Raw genomic sequence first — 8,434 nt, forward strand, 5'->3', positions numbered from 1 at the left:
AAATGCCGGGATGGTACCTAACTTAAGGCCACGGCCACTTCCTTCCCTCTTCTTATCTATCCTTTCCAATCTTCCCATCCCCCACCAAGGCCCCTGTTCAGCATAGCAGGTGAGCCCGCCTGGGCGAGGTACTGGTCCTCCTCCCCAGTTGTATCCCTTGACCCAATGTCTCATGCTCCAGGACACTGCCCTTAAGGCGGTAGAGGTGAGGTCCCTCGCTGAGTCCGAGGGAAAAACCAACCCTGGAGGGTAAACCGATTAAGAAGAAGAAAATTATAGGACACAACTTAAAGACACCCAGGACTTGTTCGGTTGGTTTTTGAGGGAAGTGTAGGTGTAGATCAAGACATATATGACAAACAGAGTAGAGTAGACGTAGGATGTAGTAACTGCATAGAAATGAAAAGGTTAGCACAGGCTAGGATGGAGATCTGTACCAAACAACAACAACATTGTGTTAATTTGCCAGTCTTTCTATATAAAGCAGGCTCGCTAATTTAAAAGCCTCCTAGCCTCGCTGTAGCAGCGGTGTCCGAGTGGTTAAGGAGTTGGGCTTGAAATCCAATGGGTTCTACCCGCGCAGGTTCGAATTCTGTCCGTTGCGCACTTTTCGTCACATTTTATTTTGCGAAATCTCAAAAAAGCTCATTCTGGTGCCAAAAGGAAAGCTATTAAATGTTTGATAAGTCCGATTCTCGAATATGGATCAGCGTGCTAGGATGCGTACAGGGTAGATTTAATAAATTCCCTAGAGAACGTTCAAAGAAGAGCGATGCCTTCCGTAACCGGGAATAGGAGGAATACCATTAACTGGGAAAGTCTTGAATCTAGAAAAACTAGAGCTCGCCTGAGTGCTCTTTCTAAGAGCTATACGGGAAGGACTGCCTGGAGTAGTATTAGGAATAGGTTGGAGCTTCCCTCGTACTTATCGAGAAATGATCGCAAGCATAAAATTAAGGCCAGAAACCAACATACGGACGTGGGCAAGTTTTCCTTCGTAAGCAGGACCATAAAGGATTGGAATAAATCACCTGCAGCAGTCTTTAATACATTCCCTTCCGGTATCAAGTCATTTAAGAAGATCATTAGTGCTAGTGTAAAGTGAAAAGTAAAAGTTGTAAATTGCGGACAATGAATTTGTGATTTTCTGCTTCATTTAGAATCTTAAACTAGTAGTATTGTCCGCCTCTGTGGTGTAGTGATTAGCGTGATTAGCTGCCACCCCCGGAGGTCCGGGTTCGATTCCCGGCTCAGCCACGAAATTTGAAAAGTGGTACGAGGGCTGGAACGGGGTCCACTCAGCCTCGGGAGGTCAACTGAGTAGAGGCGGGTTCGATTCCCACCTCAGCCATCCTGGAAGTGGTTTTCCGTGGTTTCCCACTTCTCCTCCAGGCAAATGCCGGGATGGTACCTCACTTCAGGCCACGGCCGCTTCCTTCCCTCTTCCTTGTTTATCCCTTCCAATCTTCCCATCCCTCCACAAGGCCCCTGTTCAGCATAGCAGGTGAGGCCGCCTGGTCGAGGTACTGGCCATTCTTCCCAGTTGTATCCCCGACCCAAAGTCTGAAACTCCAGGACACTGCCCTTGAGGCGGTAGATGTGGGATCCCTCGCCGAGTCCGAGGGAAAAGCTAACCCTGGAAGGTAAACAGATTAAGATAGAAGATAGATAGAAACTAGTAGTATTTCTTTTAGTATTCTATTTTCAGGGAATTGTTTGTTGTATTTATGTTGTTGTTGTTGTTGTTGTTGGGTGATTACCTACGTTTTTAACTTTATTATCACTTGTAGTGTTAAGCTAGAAGTTAGCTCAACCTATAGTCCTATACTATTGTAAGCCGTAGTGTTCTTCTATCTTCTCTGTTTTCCCTCCAGGTTTGGCTTTTCCCTCGGACTCAGCGAGGGATCCCACCTCTACCGCCTCAAGGGCAGTGTCCTGGAGCTGCAGTCTCTTGGTCGGGGATACAACTGGGGAGAATGACCAGTACCTCGCCCAGGCGGCCTCACCTGCTATGCTGAACAGGGGCCTTGGTGGGGGATGGGAAGATTGGAAGGGATAGATAAGAAGAGGGAAGGAAGTGGCCGTGGCCTTAAGTTAGGTACAATCCCGGCATTCGCCTGGAGGAGAAGTGGGAAACCACGGAAAACCACTTCCAGGATGGCTGAGGTGGGAATCGAACCCACCTCTACTCAGTTGACCTCCCGAGGCTGAGTGGACCCCGTTCCAGCCCTCGTACCACTTTTCAAATTTCGTGGCAGAGCCGGGAATCGAACCCGGACTTCCGGGGGTGGCAGCTAATCACACTAACCACTACACCACAGAGGCGGACCAGCCGTAGTGTTACGCATTGGAAATACTTTAGTTGTGTATGAAATTTTAAATGATGATACTGAATTTAGAATGTTAAGCTAGTAGTACTTCTTGTAATATTTTCTTTCCACTGAATTGCTTGCTGTACTGTTATTGTTGTTGTTATATTTTGTTGTTGGGTAATTATGTTTTAACTTGTTCAGCTGGTTTTTGAGGGAAGTGTAGGTGTAGATCAAGATATATATGACAAACAGAGTAGAGAAGGCGTAGAATGTAGTAATTGCATAGAAATGCAAAGAAATGAAATGAAAAGCTTATCACACTACCGAGCTCGATAGCTGCAGTCGCTTAATTGCGGCCAGTGTCCAGTATGCGGGAGATAGTGGGTTCGAATCCCACTGTCGGCAGACCTGAATATGGTTTTAGGTGGTTTCCCATTTTCACACCAGGCAAATGGTGGGACTGAACCTTAATTAAGGCCACGGCCGCTTCCTTCCCACTCCTAGCTCCTTCCTGTCCCATCGTCTCCATAAGACCTATCTGTGTCAGTACGACATAAAGCAACTTGCAAATATATATATATCACACTACTGTGAGTGACGATCGCCACCGGGATATTTCCCAATTACGACGTATTTAATAATAATTATTGTTCCGGGGTATTTGTGGACCGCAGAGGTGAACGAAGGTGCCGAGATGAATGGGTCTAACTACAATGTCAAGAATAGGATTTAAAAACTTAAACTGAAGGTTATATTTTCTTAAATTCAACCTTAGCAAATTTTCATAGTAGTATAATACAGGGATTCGGCGGCCACCTCCACCTCAGGCTCCCAGTGGCCACCTCCACCTCCACCTCAGCCAGAGGCCTCCCAGATGCCTCCTCCACCTCCACCTCAGCCAGAGGCCTCCCAGAGGTCTCATCCACCTCCCGCGGGAAATTTGAATTTGTAAACAAAGCCACGTGCTTCTTGACAGCTGTCATCGACAACAACGCATCGCTAACCTCAGTACTGCCATCTTGACGGGCCTAAACCTCAGTAGTGCCAACTTAACCTAACTAGCGCGAGGTAAACAAAGCCACGTGTTTTTGACAGCCACGTGCTTTTTGACAGATTTGTAAACAAAGCCACGTGCTTTTTGACAGCTCTCATCAACAACAACGCATCGCAAACCTCAGTACTACCATCTTGACGGGCCTAAACCTCAGCAGTGCCAACTTAACCTAACTAGCATGAGGTAAACAAAGCCACGTGTTTTTTGACAGCCACGTGCTTTTTGACAGATTTGTAAACAAAGCCACGTGCTTTTTGATAGACAACAACGCATCGCTAACCTCAGTACTACCATCTTGACGGGCCTAAACCTCAGTAGAACCAACTTAACCTAACTAGCGCGAGATAAACAAAGCCACGTGCTTTTTGACAGCCACGTGCTTTTTTGACAGCTGTCATCTGCCATCTTTAAACTACAGAGCACCGTGCTGCCCTCTTTCGTCACCTGTCATCGGCAGTGCTGCCATCTTGACGGGTCTAAACCTTAGTGCTACCAACTTAACCTCACTAGCTCGAGATAAACAAATCCACGTGCTTTTTGACAGCTACTTGCTTTTTTGATAGCTGTCATCCGCCATCTTTAATCTATAGAGTACAGTGCTGCCCTCTTTAGCTACTTACCTTTGAAATGTGGTGGCGGATAATTTGAAAAATGCTTTTCGACAAGCAGCCATCTTTAATCCAGAGAGAACAGTGCTGCCCTCTATGTGGTGGCGGCAAATTGAAAAATTCCACATGCTCTTGTTTGAAAACAAACTCACGTGCTTTTTTGACAGCTGTCATCTGCCATCTTTAATCTATAGAGCACAGTGCTGCCTTCTTTAGTTTGAAATGTGGTGGTGGTAAATTCCACGTGCTCTTGTTTGGAAACAAAGCCACGTGCAGCTGTCATCCGCCATCTTTAATCAACAGAGCACTGTGCTACTATCATGCGGGCAATTTCATCACCTGTCATCCGCCATCTTTAATCCACAGAACACCGTGCTGCCCTCTTTATGGCTACTACCTTAAGCACGTAGTAGCGGACAATTTGAAAAGTTCTGTTAGCTATCATCCGCCATCTTTAATCAAGAGAGCACCGTGCTGTCATCTTTAGCTAGATACCTTTGAAATGTGGTGGCGGCAAATTGAAAAATTCCACGTGCTCTTGTTTGGAAACAAACTCACGTGCTTTTTCGACAGCTACCATCCGCCATCTTTAATCAACAGAGCATAGTGCTGCCCTCTTTAGTTTGAAATGTGATGGCGGCAAATTCCACGTGCTCTTGTTTGGTAAACATAGCCATGTGCTTTTTTGACAGCTGTCATCCGCCATCTTTAATACAGAGAGCACCGTGCTGCCCTCTTTATCGTAGTAGATGTAAATTCGTCACCTGTCATCCGCAGTGCTGCCATCTTTAGCTAGATACCTTTGAAATGTGGTGGCGGATAATTTAAAAAGAAAAATTCTACAGCAGCCCTCTCTCGACGCTAATTGCATAAGATGGTGGCTATACATGACTCCTTAAGGGTGCTTACGCAAGATGGCTGCTATACACAGGTTCTTATGAGACGCCCTTGGGATGCTTGCGCAAGATGGCAGTTATACATGGCTCCGTATGAGATACCCTAGGGATGCTTGCGCAAGATAGCGGCTGATCTTATGGGACGGCTTAAGGGTCCTTGGACAAGATGGCTTGAGACGCCCTAAGGATGCTTGCGCAAGATGGCGGACACAAGATGGCAGCTATACATAACTCCTTATGAGACGCTTTAAGGGTGCTTGCGCAAGATAGTTGCTACTCTTAGCTTAGAGGCTAACGTGTCATGCTAGTTCGATTCATTAAATTTGGGGCTTAAATGCAAAATGTTAAATATATCGAAAACGGTGCACCGTAGAGCAAAACGGACAAAATTTTTCTGCCTAATACCTCGGTTCGCAGTATGAGGAACAAGAAAAACATAGTCTAATGATGAGATCAATGGTTCGGTTCCTACTTAGGCCCTTTGGCATTCACTCTGTTTTAGCTTGTATTGAAGCGAGTCTTCGTAACATGATCAGGTTTAGCTATGGTAGAGAGTATAACGTGCCGTGCAGGTTCGATTCATTAAATTTGGGGCTTAAATGCAAAATGTTAAATATCTCGAAAACGATGCATCGTAGAGCAAAACGGACAAAATTTTTCCGCCTAATACGTAGGTTCGTAGTATCAGGAACAAGAAAAAACATAGTCTAATGATGAGATCAACGGTTCGATTCCTACTTAAGCCCTTTGGCATTCGCAGCTATCTATTTCCACAAGATGGTGGCTGCTCTTATGAGAAGCAAGATGCCTTGAGACGTCCTAGGGATGCTTACGCAAGATGGCAGACACAAAATGGTGACTATACATAGCTCCTTATGAGACGGCCTAGGGGTGCTCGCACAAGATGGCGGCTACTCTTATGAAGAAAGCTAGCTTAGAGGCTACTGCGCAAGATAACAGCTGCTGTTATGCATGTGGTGGAGGGCAATTTGAAATTCTATGTGCTTAATCAACAGAGCACCCTGCTGCCCTCTTTAGCTGAAATGTGGTGGTGGATAATTTGAAAAATTCTTTTGACAGCTATCATCTTTAAAAACAATGGCGACTATACATAGGCTGTTAAGGCCTTATCATTCTCCTCCTCCTCCTCCTCCTCCTCCTCCTCCTCCTCCTCCTCCCCCTCCTCCTCCCCCTTCTCTACCTCCTCCTCCGCCTCTTATGTCAAGGCATAGCTTTATATCGAACAAGTTTAAACCTGCATCGCGAAGGCAAGCGTGTGCAGCGATAACATTATTGTGCATGTTTAGACTTTCGAAACATAAGAAGAGTAGAATCAAACGCTGTACTCGATAAGACATGTGATCAGAACATTGATTGATGCGTTCAGAAAACAAAATAAGTGATCAAGACTAGAATCGAACGATGTACTCAATACATCATGTGTTTAGAATATGTCAGGGGATACGCTTGTTCTAAGAAGATCAGATTGAAACATAACAAGACTAGAATAGAACACTGTAATCGATGTTGTTAACTTCAACATGTGATCAGAACATTGATTGATGTGTTCAGAACACAAAATAAGTGATCATGACTAGAATCGAACACTGTACTCGATACAACATGTGATCAGAACATTGATCGACGTGTTCAGAACACGAAATAAGTGATCAAGACTAGAATCGAACACTGTACTCAATACAACATGTGTTTAGAACATGTTAGGGGGTACCCTTGTTATAAGAAGATCAGAATGAAACATAACAAGACTAGAATCGAACACTGTAATCGATGTTGTTAACCTCAACATATGATCAGAACATTGTTTGATGTGTTCAGAGCAAAAGTACAATTTTGATGATTTGCTTAGTGTAAAATCAAAAACTATGGAAACACACTGTGCACATATCGCGTAGCTAACTCGCTCAGTAAGCAATATCGCAAAACTACAACTTCAATGATTTGCATAGTGAAAACATCAAAAACACACTGTACCCATACTGCGCAGCTAACTCGCTCGGTAAACGATATAGCCAAAGTATAACTTCAAATTATTTACCTTCCATCATTCGTCTTGTGTGTAAAAATCAGTCGAACAAGTTATCGCATAAACATGGCTGAAAAAAAATCGTGATAGGGTATGGAACCCAGGGGTTACATCTTATCAGAAGGGCAAAAAGGATGAAAGGACTCTTCCTCCTCCTTACCGCACATTCCTTGAAGGGCTAATTGGCTGAAGGGCTAATGGGCAAAAGGGCTAAAGGGCTAATGGGCTAAAGGGCTAATGGGCTAAAGGGCTAAAGGAGCAACAACCTCGTCGATCGCTATCAACAAGAACGCTTGTACTTTGTTAAGTGTAGAAAATTAATCTTTATTTGTAAATGGTTTCATGTTCAGAACAAGGAATGGAAAATCCCCGAGGTGCGATGAGTTACGTTTTTCGAACTAGTGTTTGGAACACTGAACTTTTCAAGATGATAGCAGAGAGTTTAGCAATGTTCTGTTGTTGGATTTTAAATTCCGCGCTACAACATCCATAAGGTGGTAGCCTTGAGGTTTACCGCCGTAAAGATGGCAAGAGTGAGGTTAACAATGTTCTGTTGTTGGATTTTAAATTCCGCGCTATAACATGCATAAGGTGGCAGCCTTGAGGTTTACCGCCGTAAAGATGGCAGCAGTGAGGTTAGCGACGCTCTATTGTCCTTCAAAGTGAGGTTAGGGTTCGTCAAGAAGACAGCTGTCAAAAAAGCACGTGGCTATGTTTACCAAACAAGAGCACGTGGTCGTGACGTCACGGTCACGTAGTATGTTGCCTCAGCATGTAAAGTTCAATGTCTACACCTACGTAGTTAACACTCTGCTATGTTCACAAGATTTTTTACATATAACTATTCTTTATGCTTTAAGTTCATGCACATAGGCTATGCTAAGATAGCAGTACAAACACATGCGAACTTTGTACATTCTAATGGAATAAGTTTAGTACTGTGTGCGTCATGGATACATGATGTGTGCACGCATTTAATCTTGACTATACGTAATGCTGCTGCTTTGTTTACAAGATTTTTATACATTGCTATTCTTTATGCTTTAAGTTCATGCACGCACAAGCGATACTCGTACGCTCTAGCAGGAGAAGTTTAGTATGATATTCGATACATTATCGATAGGTGATGTGTACACGCTTTAGAACATAGCTCATCTTTATGCTTTAAGTTCGTGCACATGGGTTAGGGATACACAAAAGCGATTGCTACATGCCCTAGCGGAAGAAGTCTAGTACGATAGTCGATGCATGTAAAATCGATAGGTTATGCTAAGATAGCAGCACACTTACATGATTTTAGCACAATCTAGTGGAAAAAGTTTAGCATGATAGTCGTTTCGTGCAAAATCATTAGGTAATGTGTAAACGCTTTGAAACAAGGCTATTCTTTGTACTTTAAGTTCATGCGTACAGGTTATGCTAAGATAGCAGCACAATCTAGCGGAAGAAGTTTAGTACGATATTTGATGCATGCAAAATCGATAGGTGACGTGTACACGCTTTGAAGCATGGCTATT

The 8,434-nt window shown here is 43.9% G+C and overlaps 1 non-coding gene across 1 annotated transcript; it reads left to right on the top strand.

The window, feature by feature from the left end:
* Positions 1 to 522: 522 nt before the first annotated feature.
* Positions 523 to 604, top strand: TRNAS-UGA (transfer RNA serine (anticodon UGA)). Its single transcript has one exon. It is a non-coding gene; the product is annotated as a tRNA-Ser (tRNA).
* Positions 605 to 8,434: the final 7,830 nt, after the last annotated feature.

The sequence above is a fragment of the Anabrus simplex genome, chromosome 5 (assembly GCF_040414725.1).
Source record: "Anabrus simplex isolate iqAnaSimp1 chromosome 5, ASM4041472v1, whole genome shotgun sequence".
NCBI classification, from domain to species: Eukaryota; Metazoa; Arthropoda; class Insecta; order Orthoptera; family Tettigoniidae; genus Anabrus; species Anabrus simplex.